The 13,278-nt window shown below is 44.5% G+C and overlaps 1 protein-coding gene across 1 annotated transcript in view; it reads left to right on the top strand.

Moving 5' to 3' along the window:
* The window catches only part of rasgrf2 (Ras protein specific guanine nucleotide releasing factor 2), a 225,554-nt gene that overhangs the window by 130,971 nt on the left and 81,305 nt on the right, over positions 1-13,278 (top strand). The gene's annotated exons all lie outside the window — the stretch shown is intronic.

A 13,278-nucleotide genomic window follows, 5' to 3' on the forward strand; every position in this document is an offset into this window, starting at 1 on the left:
CATTAGTGTATCTGATTAACAAGGTGTGTAATGAATATGAGAAACAGAGGCACAGTAGACCGATTGGCTTCTCGATCCTGTTTCGTTGAAAGATAGAACGATTTAAAGACTGCAAGGAAGAACTCCAAAAATTGTTCATCCCTGCCTGGTAAAAATATAAAACGGTGAAGGCGGCTCAACCATTGCTAACGAGGGAAATCAAGGAGAGTGTTAAATCCAAGGAAGAGGCATATAAATTGGACAGAGTGGGCAGCAAACCAGAGGATTGGGAGAAATTTAGAATTCAGCAAAGGGGTTAATTAAGAGGGGGAAAAATAGCATGAAAGAAAGCTTGCGGGGAATTTAAAAGTGACTGTAAAAGCTTCTTTAGATATGTAATAAGGAAAAGATTAGTGAAGTCAAATGTAGGTCCCTTACAATCAGAGACAGGTGAATTTATAATGGGACACAAGGAAATGGCAGAACAGTTAAATTAGTACATTGGTTCTGTTTCCACGAAGGAAAGACAGAACCAAAATACTAGGGGACAGAGGATCTAGTGTGAGGGAGGAACTGAAGGGAATCCAAATAAGTCAGGAAATAGTATTATGTAAACTGTGTAGGAAAAAGCTGCAGATGCTATTTTAAATCGAAGGTAGACACAAAATGCTGTAGTAACTCAGCGGGACAGGCAGCATCTCTGGAGAGAAGTAATGGGTGACGTTTTGGGTCGAGATCCTTCTTCAGTGTTAGGTAAACTGTTGGGACTGAAGGCAGATAAATCTCCAGGGCCTGATGGTCTGCATCCAGAGTACTCAAGGAGGTGGCCCTAGAAATCATGGATACATTGGTGATCATTTTCCAATGTTCTCCCGACACTGGATCAGTTCCTGCGGACTGGAGGGTACCCAATGTAACTCCACTTTTAAAGAAAGGAGGGAGAGAGAAAATGGGGAATTATAGACCAGTTAGCCTTACATTAGTAGTGGGGAAGATGCTTGAGTCAATTATTAAAGGTGTTATAGCAGCGCATTTGGAAATCAGCGATAGGATTGGTCAAAGTCAGCATGGATTTATGAATGAAAAATCATGCTTGACTAATCTTCTGGAAATTTTTGAGGATGTAACAAGTAGAATGGATGAGGGAGAGTCAGTGGATGTGGTGCATCTGGACTTTCAAAAAACTTTGACAAAGTCCCATACAAGAGATTAGTGTGCAAAATTAGAGCACATGGTTTGGGGGTAGGATATTGATATGGATAGATAACTCATTGGCAGACAGGAAGCAAAGAGTAGGAATTAACGGGTCCTTTTCAGAATGGCAGGCAGTGACTAGTGGGGTGCCACAAGGCTCGGTGCTGGGACCCCAGTTATTTACTATATATATTAACAATTTAGATGAGGGAATGTCACATCTCCAAATTTACAGGTGAGACACAAAGCTGGGTGACAGTGTGAGTTGCAATGAGGATGCTATGAGGCTGCAGGGTGACTTGGATAGGTTGAATGAGTGGGTAGATGCATGGCAGATGCAGTATTATGTGGATAAATGTGAGGTTATCCACTTTGTTGGCAAGAACAGGAAGGCAGATTATTATCTGAATGGTCAGATTAGGAAAAGGAGAGGTGCAACGTGACCTGTGTGTGCTTGTACATCAGTCATTGAAAGTAAGCATGCAGGTACAGAAGGCAGTGAAGAAAGCTAATGGCATGTTGGACTTCATTGCAAGAGGATTTGAGTTTTGGAGCAAGGAGGCCCTACTGCAGTTGTACAGGGCCCTGGTGAGACCACACCTGGAGTACTGTGTGCAATGTTGGTCTCCTAATTTGAGGAAGCACATTATTGCTTTAGAGGGAGTGCAGCGTAGGTTCACCAGTTTAATTCCCAGGATGGCGGGACTAACATATGATGAAAGAATGGGTCGACTGGGTTTGTATTCACTGGAATTTAAAAGAATAAGAGGGGATCTGATAGAAACATATAAAATCCTTAAAGGATTAGATGCAGGAAAAATGTTCCTGATGTTGGGGGAGTCCAGAAACAGGGGTCACCGTTTAAGAATAAGGGATAGGTCATTTAGGACTGAGATGAGGAAAAACTTTTTCACCCAGAGACTTGTGGAGGCCAATTCACTGGATGTTTTCAGGAGAGTTAGATTTAGCTCTTAGGGCTAAAGGAATCAAGGGATATGGGGAAAATGCAGGAATGGGATACTGACTTTAGATGATGAGCCATTATTATATTGAATGGCGATGCAGGCTCGAAGAGTTGAATGGCCTATTCCTGCACCTAGTTTTCTATGTTTTTCTATCATGGACGATCCGATCTTCATCTCACCACCGCACTCTTGCTCACTTCCTGTTAGCCCTTTAGCTGTGAGAGGTCCCAGTCCGAGAGGTCCTAATGAGCCATTAGGAGGCAGTGACCATAACATGGTCAGGTTTAATCTACAATTGGAGAGGGAGAAGAGTAGATTGGAGGTGTCAGTGTAGCAGTTGAATAAAGGGGGCTAAGGGGCCATGAGGGAGGAGCTGGCCAAAGTTGACTGGAAAGATACACTAGCACGGATGACAGTGGAACAACAATGGCAGGTGTTTCTAGGAATAATACAGAAGGTGCAGGATCAGTTCATTCCTAGGAGGAAGAAAGATTCCAAGGGGAGAAAGGGACGACCATGGCTGACAAGGGACGTCAGGGACAGTATAGAAATTAAAGCGAAGAAGTACAACGTAGCAAAGATGAGCGGGAAGCAAGAGGATTGGGTAATGTTTAAAGAACAACAGAAGATAACCAAAAAGACAATACGGGGAGAAAAGATGAGGTACGAAGGTAAACTAGCCAAGAATATAAAGCAAGATAGTAAAAGCTTCTTTAGGTATGTGAAGAAGAAAAAAATAGTTAAGACTAAAGTTGGACCCTTGAAGACTGAAAAAGGTGAATTTATTATGGGGAACAAGGAAATGGCAGATGAGTTGAACAGGTACTTTGGATCTGTCTTCACTAAGGAGGACACAAACAATCTTCCTGATATAGTAGTGGCCAGAGGATCTGGGGTGACAGAGGAACTGAAGGAAATACACATTAGGCAGGAAATGGTGTTGGATAGACTGATGGGACTGAAGGCTGATAAATCCCCAGGGCCTGATGGTCTGCATCCCAGGGTTCTTAAGGAAGTGGCTCTAGAAATCGTGGATGCATTGGTGTTAATTTTTCAATGTTCTATAGACTCAGGATCAGTTCCTGTGGATTGGAGGGTAGCTAATGTTATCCCACTTTTTAAGAAAGGCGGGAGAGAAAAAACAGGGAATTATAGACCAGTTAGCCTGACATCGGTGGTGGGGAAGTTGCTGGAGTCAATTATAAAAGATGAAATAGCCGCACATTTCGGTAGCAGTAACAGGATCGGTCCGAGTCAGCATGGAATTACGAAGGGGAAATCATGCTTGACTAACCTTCTGGAATTTTTTGAGGATGTAACTAGGAAAATGGACAAGGGAGAGCCAGTGGATGTAGTGTACCTGGACTTACAGAAAGCATTTGATAAGGTCTCACATAGGAGATTAGTGGGCAAAATTAGGGCACATGGTATTGGGGGTAGAGTGCTGACATCGATAGAGAAGTGGTTGGCAGACAGGAAACAAAGAGTAGGGATTAACGGGTCCCTTTCAGAATAGCAGGCAGTGACTAGTGGGGTACCGCGAGGCTCAGTGCTGGGACCGCAGCTATTTACAATATACATCAATGATTTGGATGAAGGGATTCAAAGTAACATTAGCAAATTTGCAGATGACACAAAGCTGGGTGGCAGTGTGAACTGTGAGGAGGATGCTATGAGAATGCAGGGTGACTTGGACAGGTTGGGGGAGTGGGCAGATGCATGGCAGATAAGGCTTAATGCGGATAAATGTGAGGTTATCCACTTTGGTAGCAAAAACAGGAAGGCAGATTACTATCTAAATGTTGTCAAGTTGGGAAAAGGGGAAGTACAATGGGATCTGGGGGTCCTTGTACATCAGTCTATGAAAGTAAGCATGCAGGTACAGCAGGCAGTGAAGAAAGTGAATGTCATGTAGGCCTTTATAACACGAGGAATCGAATATAGGAGCAAAGAGGTCCTTCTGCAGTTGTACAGAACCCTAGTGAGACCACACCTGGAGTATTGTGTGCAGTTTTGGTCCCCTAATTTGAGGAAGGACATTCTTGCTATTGAGGGAGTGCATCGTAGGTTTACAAGGTTAATTCCCGGGATGGCGGGACTGTCGTATGCTGAGAGGATGGAGCAGCTGGGCTTGTACACTCTTGAGTTGAGAAAGATGAGAGGGGATTCTCATTGAAATGTATAAGATTGTTAAGGGCATGGACACGCTAGAGGCAGGAAACATGTTCCCGATGTTGGGGGAGTCCAGAACCAGGGGTCACAGTTTAAGTATAAGGAATAAGCCATTTAGAACAGAAACGAGGAAACACTTTTTCTCACAGAGAGTGGTGAGTCTGTGGAATTCTCTGCCTCAGAGGGCAGTGGAGGCAGGTTCTCTAGACGCTTTCATGAGAGAGCTAGATAGGGCTCTTAAAAATAGCGGAGTCATGGGACATGGGGAGAAGGCAGGAAGGGGTACTGATTGGGGATGATCAGCCATGATCACATTGAATGGCTCGAAGGGCCGAATGGCCTACTTCTGCACCTATTGTCTGTTGTCTGTTGTCTATTATCTAGTAGTTTATTTCAAGTCAAGTTTATTTACACTTGTACTAAGGCTTTTATCCACCAGGCTTGGATTGCATAAATACAGAGCAATCATTCCTTCACATGTTACTATGGAAATGCCCCTTATGAGTTGACATCTGTTTATTTTGTACTGTAACTTCTCTCAAATGATATAAAAATGAAAATAATGTATACAATCTCCGGACCCCACAACTTTGAGAACCTCCTTGAAATGTACAGCTGCAAATCATCCAAGCTTTTTTGATTGTGTCTCCCATGTGTGACCTCGTCCACTTTTACGATTAAGTCCAACAGATAGATGCAGGTGAAACAACCAAATGTAAATCTCCCTTCAAGTCACACGGTGTCCTGACTTTGAACTGTGTTTCAGCCCATTCATTGTCCCTTTGTTGTATTTGGAGTTCAATCCTGAAACTCCTTGGTAAACAGTTTGATCCAAGGACCATCAGCATTCTGTTGCAACTGCAGAAGGTGGCTTGCTGCTACCTACCAGTGGACAATTAAAGATGCGCATTGATCATTGATGCTATCACTTGGCTTCAAATGGAGAAAGCACAACTTTATCTTCCCACAAGTAAAGGTTTTACCCCTTGTACTATCCTAGAAAATCTCTCCCAACTGTGCCCTAATTAATAATTTGCATGGATTTGTATTACCTCTTTCGTTCTATTCTTTTTATCCCTGTTTATTTGTACTTGTATTATGGCTTGTACCCGCCAGGCTTAGATTGCAAGATTATTATAATCCCATTAAATATTTATTTATTTTTATAATTTCACTTTTTCTGGCATACCCCTTCCAGCAGTTTGAATCACTGAGATCTTGTGCACCTCTCCTCCAATACTTTTTTTAGGGTTTTCTGATTTGTATTCCTGATGTGTTCCTTATATCATTAAATTCAGTCCAACATTGTCCTGAACTTTCACAATCAACTTCACGGTTCACTCTATGGATCATTTTTGACCTTGGTTTCTACAACTAAGTCTTTTACATGAAGAAAAACAATGGTGCTAACACTATCACATGGAGATAATTATTCCTTGATGTCCAAAACAATATCAACAACTAAGCTGTCTGACCTGTCCTTGAGCCTACCTTTTGCCCACAATGCCATCTCCTGACAATATTAGCAGCATCATTTATATCAACAAAGGTTCTATGCCTTTTGAATATCTAAGTGCACTAAAAGTACATTAGTCACATGAAAAATGATGTCGATAACCGTAACAGAATCATGTATAATATTTATTTATTTATTTTTAAAATTTCTATATGATCACTTAAGCACTTGAACAGAAGTGACATGGTACAGGTCCATTTAGAAGGATGACTGTACAATTGACTCATTCAACTACTTTTGCCCCTCATAGAGAAGTTGGCTGCTGAATATAATAATAAATCAAGTAATTCCATTGTTCATTGTATGAAATCTCTGGATTACCTGACTACATCGCCTGGGCTTTAGTTGAAGGCACTATATTTGATCGGTAACATTGAGGAAAGCTCTGCCAACCCTGGTCTGCTGGTCTATTGGAGAAAGGGAAATTTCAGATGAAATGGTGTAGCTCACTTAGGCAACTTTGTCGGCTTGGACAAGAAGGGCTGAAGAGCCCATTTCCATGCTGTTTAACTCCAGGAATCTTAAGTATGCAATGAAGCCTGAGCATGGTATTCAAAGTTATTAGACACAAAATGCTGGAGTAACTCAACTGGACAGGCAGCATCTCTGGAGAGAAGGAAAGGGTGACGTTTCAGGTCGAGACCCTTCTTCAGACTGAGAGTCAGGGGAGAGGAAGACGAGAGATATGGAAGGGTAAGGTGTGAAAACGATAGATCAAAGCAGGCGATGATCAAGGAAATGTAGAATGGTTCATTTTTAACTGAGGGGAAGGTAACAATGAAGCATGTAATCAGTAAAATTAATCAGGAGAGTGAAATTAGTCAGAGAACTAGGGTATTCTGTCTGGAAAGATCATTTATTTTAAGCAGATAAAGATGAAGAGAATGAGCTTTAGGCAAAGATGCTGTGAATACTTTATACAGGGCATTTATCTGCTGTTTATACACTGACCCATTTCATGCCTACCCATTCGCTATTTGTTGCTGTTATGGAAATCCAGACAAGCTTGGATATTTAAATAATTGATGAACAATAGCAAGAATGTTGTGCTTTTTTCTCAAGCCCAATGCACCGTTGGGCTTGCAATGAGTTGCTATCAAGATATTTTGAAAACCATTACATAATAAAGCAATCATTGAATTGATCATTGAACCATTGAAATTGTCAGCCAGGCAAACCTCTGGTCACCACCAAAATTCATCAATACTTTCCTCGCAAGATCTGGTTGTAGTTAACGACTTTTTTCCTTACCGTCCAGATTTCTCATAGTGCGTGTACCGCACTGTGTTAGTGAAGTTTAGTTTAGTTTTAAGATACAGCAAGGAAACAGGCCCTTCGGCACACGCTGACCAGCGACCTCCGCACACTAACACCTTCCTACACACACTAGTGATAGTTTACAATTGTACCCAATCAATTAGCCTACAAACCTGTACGTCTTTGGAGTGTGGGAGGAAACCGGAGTTCCCGGACAAATCTCACACAGGTCACGGGGAGAGCATACCAACTCCGTACAGACAGCACCCATAGTCAGGATCAAACCTGGGTCTCTGGCGCTGTAAGTCAGCAACTCTACCGCTGCACCACCCAACTTGTGATGACAATAAACTTGGGTCTTATTATATTCATCTATCTGAAAATCCATCAGGGCCAATTGCGAGCGGTGCAAGGGGGGACGTGAATACGGAGGTCAAAGTGCTGTATATGAATGCGCGAAGTATAAGAAATAAAGTGGACGAGCTTGAGACTCAGTTAGAAATTGGCAAGTATGAGGTTGTGGGAATTACAGAGACATGGCTGCAAGAGGGCCAGGGCTGGGAACTGAATATTCAAGGGTATACCTCTTATCGAAAAGACAGACAGGTGGGCAGAAGGGGTGGGGTTGCCCTGTTGGTGAGGAATGAAATTCAGTCCCTTGCAAGGGGTGACATTGAAACAGGAGATGTGGAGTCAGTATGGATAGAACTAAGGAATTGTAAGGGTAAAAAGACCCTAATGGGACTTATCTACAGGCCCCCAAACAGTAGCCTGGACATAGGGTGCAAGTTGAATCAGGAGTTAAAATTGGCATGTAGCAAAAGTAATGCTGTGGTTGTTATGGGAGATTTCAACATGCAAGTAGACTGGGAAAAGCAGGTTGGTACTGGACCCCAAGAAAGGGACTTTGTAGAGTGCCTTCGTGATGGATTCTTAGAGCAGCTTGTATTGGACCCTACCAGGGAGAAGGCAATTCTGGATTTAGTGTTATGTAATGAACCAGATTTGATAAAGGACCTCGAGGTTAATGAGCCATTAGGAAGTAGTGACCCATAACATGGTCAGGTTTAATCTACAATTGGAGAGGGAGAAGGGTAGATCGGAGGTGTCAGTGTTACAGTTGAATAAAGGGGACTATGGGGCCATGAGGGAGGAGCTGGCCAAAGTTGACTGGAAAGATACACTAGCAGTGATGACAGTGGATCAAAAATGGCAGGTATTTGTTGGAATAATACAGAAGATGCAGGATCAGTTCATTCCTAGGAGGAAGAAAGATTCCAAGGGGACTAAGGGACGACCATGGCTGACAAGGGACGTCAGGGACAGTATAGAAATTAAAGAGAAGAAGTACAACGTAGCAAAGATGAGCGGGAAGCAAGAGGATTGGGTAATGTTTAAAGAGCAACAGAAGATAACCAAAAAGACAATACAGGGAGAAAAGATGAGGTAGAAGGTAAGCTAGCCAAGATTATAAAGGAGTATAGTAAAAGCTTCAAAGGTACACAAAATTGCTGGAGGAACTCAGCGGGTGCAGCAGCATCTATGGAGCGAAGGAAATAGGCGACGTTTCGGGCTGAAACCCTTCTTCAGACTGATGGGGGGTGGGGAAAGAAAGAAGGAAAAAGGGGAGGAGGAGGAGCCCGAGGGCGGGCGGATGGGAGGGTGGGAGGAGACAGCTAGAGGGTGAAGGAAGGGGAGGGGACAGCACAGGCTAGCGTACAGTTGGAGGGCAGGGGGGATCACAGAAGGTGTGCAGTTAGAGAGGAGGTTGTGAAACTGTCTCCGGAGAGAGGAGGAGAACTTCTTCAAAGTAGGCATACCTTGAAGAGATATCGCAGTGGAGTAGACAAAGTGTTCAAAAGGGAACTGCAGATGCTGGAATATCGAAGGTACACAAAATTGCTGGAGGAACTCAGCGGGTGCAGCAGCATCTATGGAGCGAAGGAAATAGGCGACGTTTCGGGCCGAAACCCTTCTTCAGACTGATGGGGGGTGGGGAAAGAAAGAAGGAAAAAGGGGAGGAGGAGGAGCCCGAGGGCGGGCGGATGGGAGGGTGGGAGGAGACAGCTAGAGGGTGAAGGAAGGGGAGGGGATAGCACAGGTAGTAAAAGCTTCTTTAGGTATGTGAAGAGAAAAAAATTAGTTAAGACCAAAGTTGGACTCTTGAAGACCGAAAAAAGTGAATTTATTATGGGGAGCAAGGAAATGGCAGATGAGTTGAACAGGTACTTTGGATCTGTCTTCACTAAGGAGGACACAAACAATCTTCCTGATATAGTAGTGGCCAGAGGATCCGGGGTGACGGAGGAGCTGAAGGAAATGCACATTAGGCAGGAAATGGTGTTGGGTAGACTGATGGGACTGAAGGCTGATAAATCCCCAGGGCCTGATGTCTGCATCCCAGGGTACTTAAGGAAGTGGCTCTAGAAATTGTGGATGCATTGGTGATAATTTTCCAATGTTCTATAGACTCAGGATCAGTTCCTGTGGATTGGAGGGTAGCTAATGTTATCCCCCTTTTTAAGAAAGGCGCGCGAGAGCAAACAGGGAATTATAGATCCGTTAGCCTGACATCGGTGGTGGGGAAGCTGCTGGAGTCAATTATAAAAGATGAAATAGCCGCATATTTCGATAGTTGAAATGTACAGCAGGCAGTGAAGAAAGCGAATGGCATGTTGACCTTTTATAACAAGAGGAGACGAATATAGGAGCAAAGAGGTCCTTCTGCAGTTGTACAGAGCCCTAGTGAGACCACACCTGGAGTATTGTGTGCAGTTTTGGTCCCCTAATTTGAGGAAGGACATTCTTGCTATTGAGGGAGTGCAGCGTATGTTTACAAGGTTAATTCCTGGGATGGCGGGACTGTCATATGCTGAGACAATGAAGCAGCTGGGCTTGTACACTCTGGAGTTTAGAAGGATGAGAGGTGATCTTATTGAAACATATAAGATTGTTAAGGGTTTGGACATGCTGGAGGCAGGAAACATGTTCCCGATGTTGGGGGAGTCCAGAACCAGGGGCCACAGTTTACGAATAAGGGATAAGCCATTTAGAACGGAGACGAGGAAACATTTTTTCTCACAGAAAGTTGTGAGTCTGTCGAATTCTCTGCCTCAGAGGGTGGTGGAGGCAGGATCTCTGGATGCTTTCAAGAAAGAGCTGGATAGGGCTCTTAAAGATAGCGGAGTCAGGGGATATGGGAAAAAGGCAGGAACGGGGTACTGATTGGGGACGATCAGCCATGATCACATTGAATGGCGGTGCTGGTTCAAAGGGCCGAATGGCCTACTGCATCTATTGTCTATTTTTTATTGTCTATTGTCATCCAAGCTGCCGATGAGCTTCTGTTCAAAGAGGTTGCTATCTACAGAAAAATGATCATCCATTGTTGTATGCTGAAAGGCTGCTGCCTATTATCTTGGCCTTACTGCAGTAGCAGCACTCCATTGTAGATCGTATGGCCTTTAAGTGCATAGCTTGTCTACCGTTACATTAGGCTACTTGGTTGTTCTTGTAATGTCACGTCACCTCAGGGAATCACAGGTGCATGGAGCACCTCGAGAGCAGAATCAGGAAATTATTAACACATTTTCATTCAATATTTTTTTCTTCAACCTCTTCCTTTTCCTCTCAGCTGCTGGAATACAAATAGGTGTCTGACATAGAATGCAAGTGGAGTGCCTTGAGCATTGGGTTTCCATCGGTGTCATAGTCATAGAGTCATAGAGTGATACAGTGTGGAAACAGGCCATTTGGCCCCACTTGGCCACACCGGCCATCATGTCCCAGCTACACTAGTCCCACCTGCCTGTGTTTGGTCCATATCCCTCCAAACTTGTCCTATCCATGTACCTGTCTAACTGTTTCTTAAGTGGTGGGATAGTTCCTGCCTCAACTACCTCCTCTGGCAGCATGTTCTGTACACCCTATTAACAATAGGGCCAGATCATCTTTGCATCTGAACACAGAGAGACTAACGTATAGGAAGGAACTGCAGATGCTGTTTTAAACTGAACATAGACACAAAAAGCTGGAGTAACTCAGCGGAAGAGGCAGCATATCTGGAGAAAAGGAATAGGTGATGAAGAAGGGTCTCAATCCGAAACGTCACCTATTCCTTTTCTCTGGAGATGTTGCCTAACTCGCTGGGTTACTCCAGCTTTTGTGTCTACCTTCACAGCGGGACTAATGCCACGTAATATTAACTATAGAGTCAAGTCATCCTTACCTTCATTGCTGGCCCCTTTCCCACCTCCATATCTGTGCATTCAATTTTGTGCATGGGTCAGAGGTCAAATACTTGCTCATATGACTTCTCCCTCTACATGTAGCCTTAGCATTGAGTCCAGCAATGGTTCTCCACTTTACTGACCTGAGGAACATATCACATCTGGCCCCTCAGCAGTTTGCCATTCATCACTGGTATAGGTCACGCAACTCCATTCATTTCAATGGGGGTCACAAATCTGAGTAAATGCTTATTAGTGGTTCACAGGGGTGGCACAGTGGTACAACGGGTAGAGCTGCTGTCTCTAAACACCAGAGACCCCAGTTTGATCCTCATCCAGGGTGCTGTCTATGTAGAGTTTCCACATTCTCTCTGTGACCACGTGAGTTCCCTCGGGGTTTTCTGCTTTCCTCCCACATCCTAAGAAGGTCCAGGTTTATAGGTTAATTGGCCTCTGTAAATTACCCCTAGTCTGCAGGGAGTGAATGTGCAAGTGGGAATGACATAGAATGGGTGTGAACAGGTGATCAATGGTCAGCGTGGATTCGAAGGGTCTAGGGATCTGTTTCCATGCTGTACCTTTCAATCCATCGATAAATTAATAATCTGCTTAAAACAGACCAGGAGTGGAGGACCTTCGTTGCTGCCCTACATGCCAGGAGGCATAATAGGCAGTAAGCAGGGCCGGATTTACGTATAAGCTAGACAAGCTTAAGTTTAGGGCCTCGAGATCTAGGGGGGCCTACTCACCTCGCTGCCTCATCGACCATCCGCCTACCGGGACCTTCTACTCTTTGCCTGCTGACCCTGGCCACTCCACCACCCTCCAGCAGCACGCAGCCGTCGCCTTACCTGCAGCCTGGACTCAGCACGGGGCCTGAAGTTTCCACGCTGCAGATTCCCACTCCCCTGGGTTAGACTGCGCTGGGTCCTAGTGCTGGTCCCCCAACCCTGGTAACCTCAGTGGCTGTTCCATTGGGTCTTCCCCATTCCCCTCAAACCATGTGACTCCAGCTCTTCCCCACCCACACTACAGTCCTCATACCCCCCCTACCCCCTGACCACCCACCACCCCTCCACCAGAGATCGCCTCGGCCTCAGTCCACTCACCTGCCATCCTCCGGCCCCAACCCCCATCCCTGCCGCAGGCCCAACACTCCAGAGCTTCAAACGGCGATCCATGTAAGGCATCGCCCACTCTGCGGTGAATCTAATATGTATTTTAAAACCAACTGTTTATTGACAACATACAGTAGGATCTAAAAGTGTCACACTGTCACTGTCGGGTAGTCATGGTCCTCTAGTCGTGGGGGTGGAGGATTGTGGGGGGGGGACTCACAAGTGAAACAGCTTCATCTAAATCCGGCCCTGGCAGTAAGTAAGTAGTAAGTAAGTTAAATGTACTATTTTTTTTATAACTTTCCACGCATTCATTCATTTTTCATGATATAGATATCGCAGGATAGCCCAATGTTTATTGACTATCCCTACTGCCCTTGATAAGGTGGTGATGAGCTATGGTCTTGAACTGCTGCAATCCTTCTGGTGAAGGTCCCTCCAGAACACTGTTTGGTCAGGATGCCAGGATTTGGATCCAACGGCAATGAAGGAAGGAGCAGCGATTTGTTTACATGTTCGGACATTGAGCGACATGGAGAGGGACCTGCAGATCGTGATGTCCCCATGACCCGACCTTGTCGTTTTTTGGTGTTAGAGGTGGTGAATTTGGGAGATTGTGTCAGAGTAGTCGATCCGACTCTCTGCAGAACATTTTATAGACAGTGTATCCTAAGTCAACAAGAGAGAGGGTTACAGAGAGTTACAAAGAGAGAGCCATACAGCTCCGGTGTTGGAGTGAACAAAACATGTTTTGGGTAATAGGATGGATATTAATCTCTCAAATTGCTTTGTCCTGGAATGTTTTTTTGTACCGAGGTTGGCCAGTGCCTGCGGTGGCGATGGAGGCA

Source organism: Amblyraja radiata, chromosome 3 (assembly GCF_010909765.2).
Source record: "Amblyraja radiata isolate CabotCenter1 chromosome 3, sAmbRad1.1.pri, whole genome shotgun sequence".
NCBI lineage: Eukaryota > Metazoa > Chordata > Chondrichthyes > Rajiformes > Rajidae > Amblyraja > Amblyraja radiata.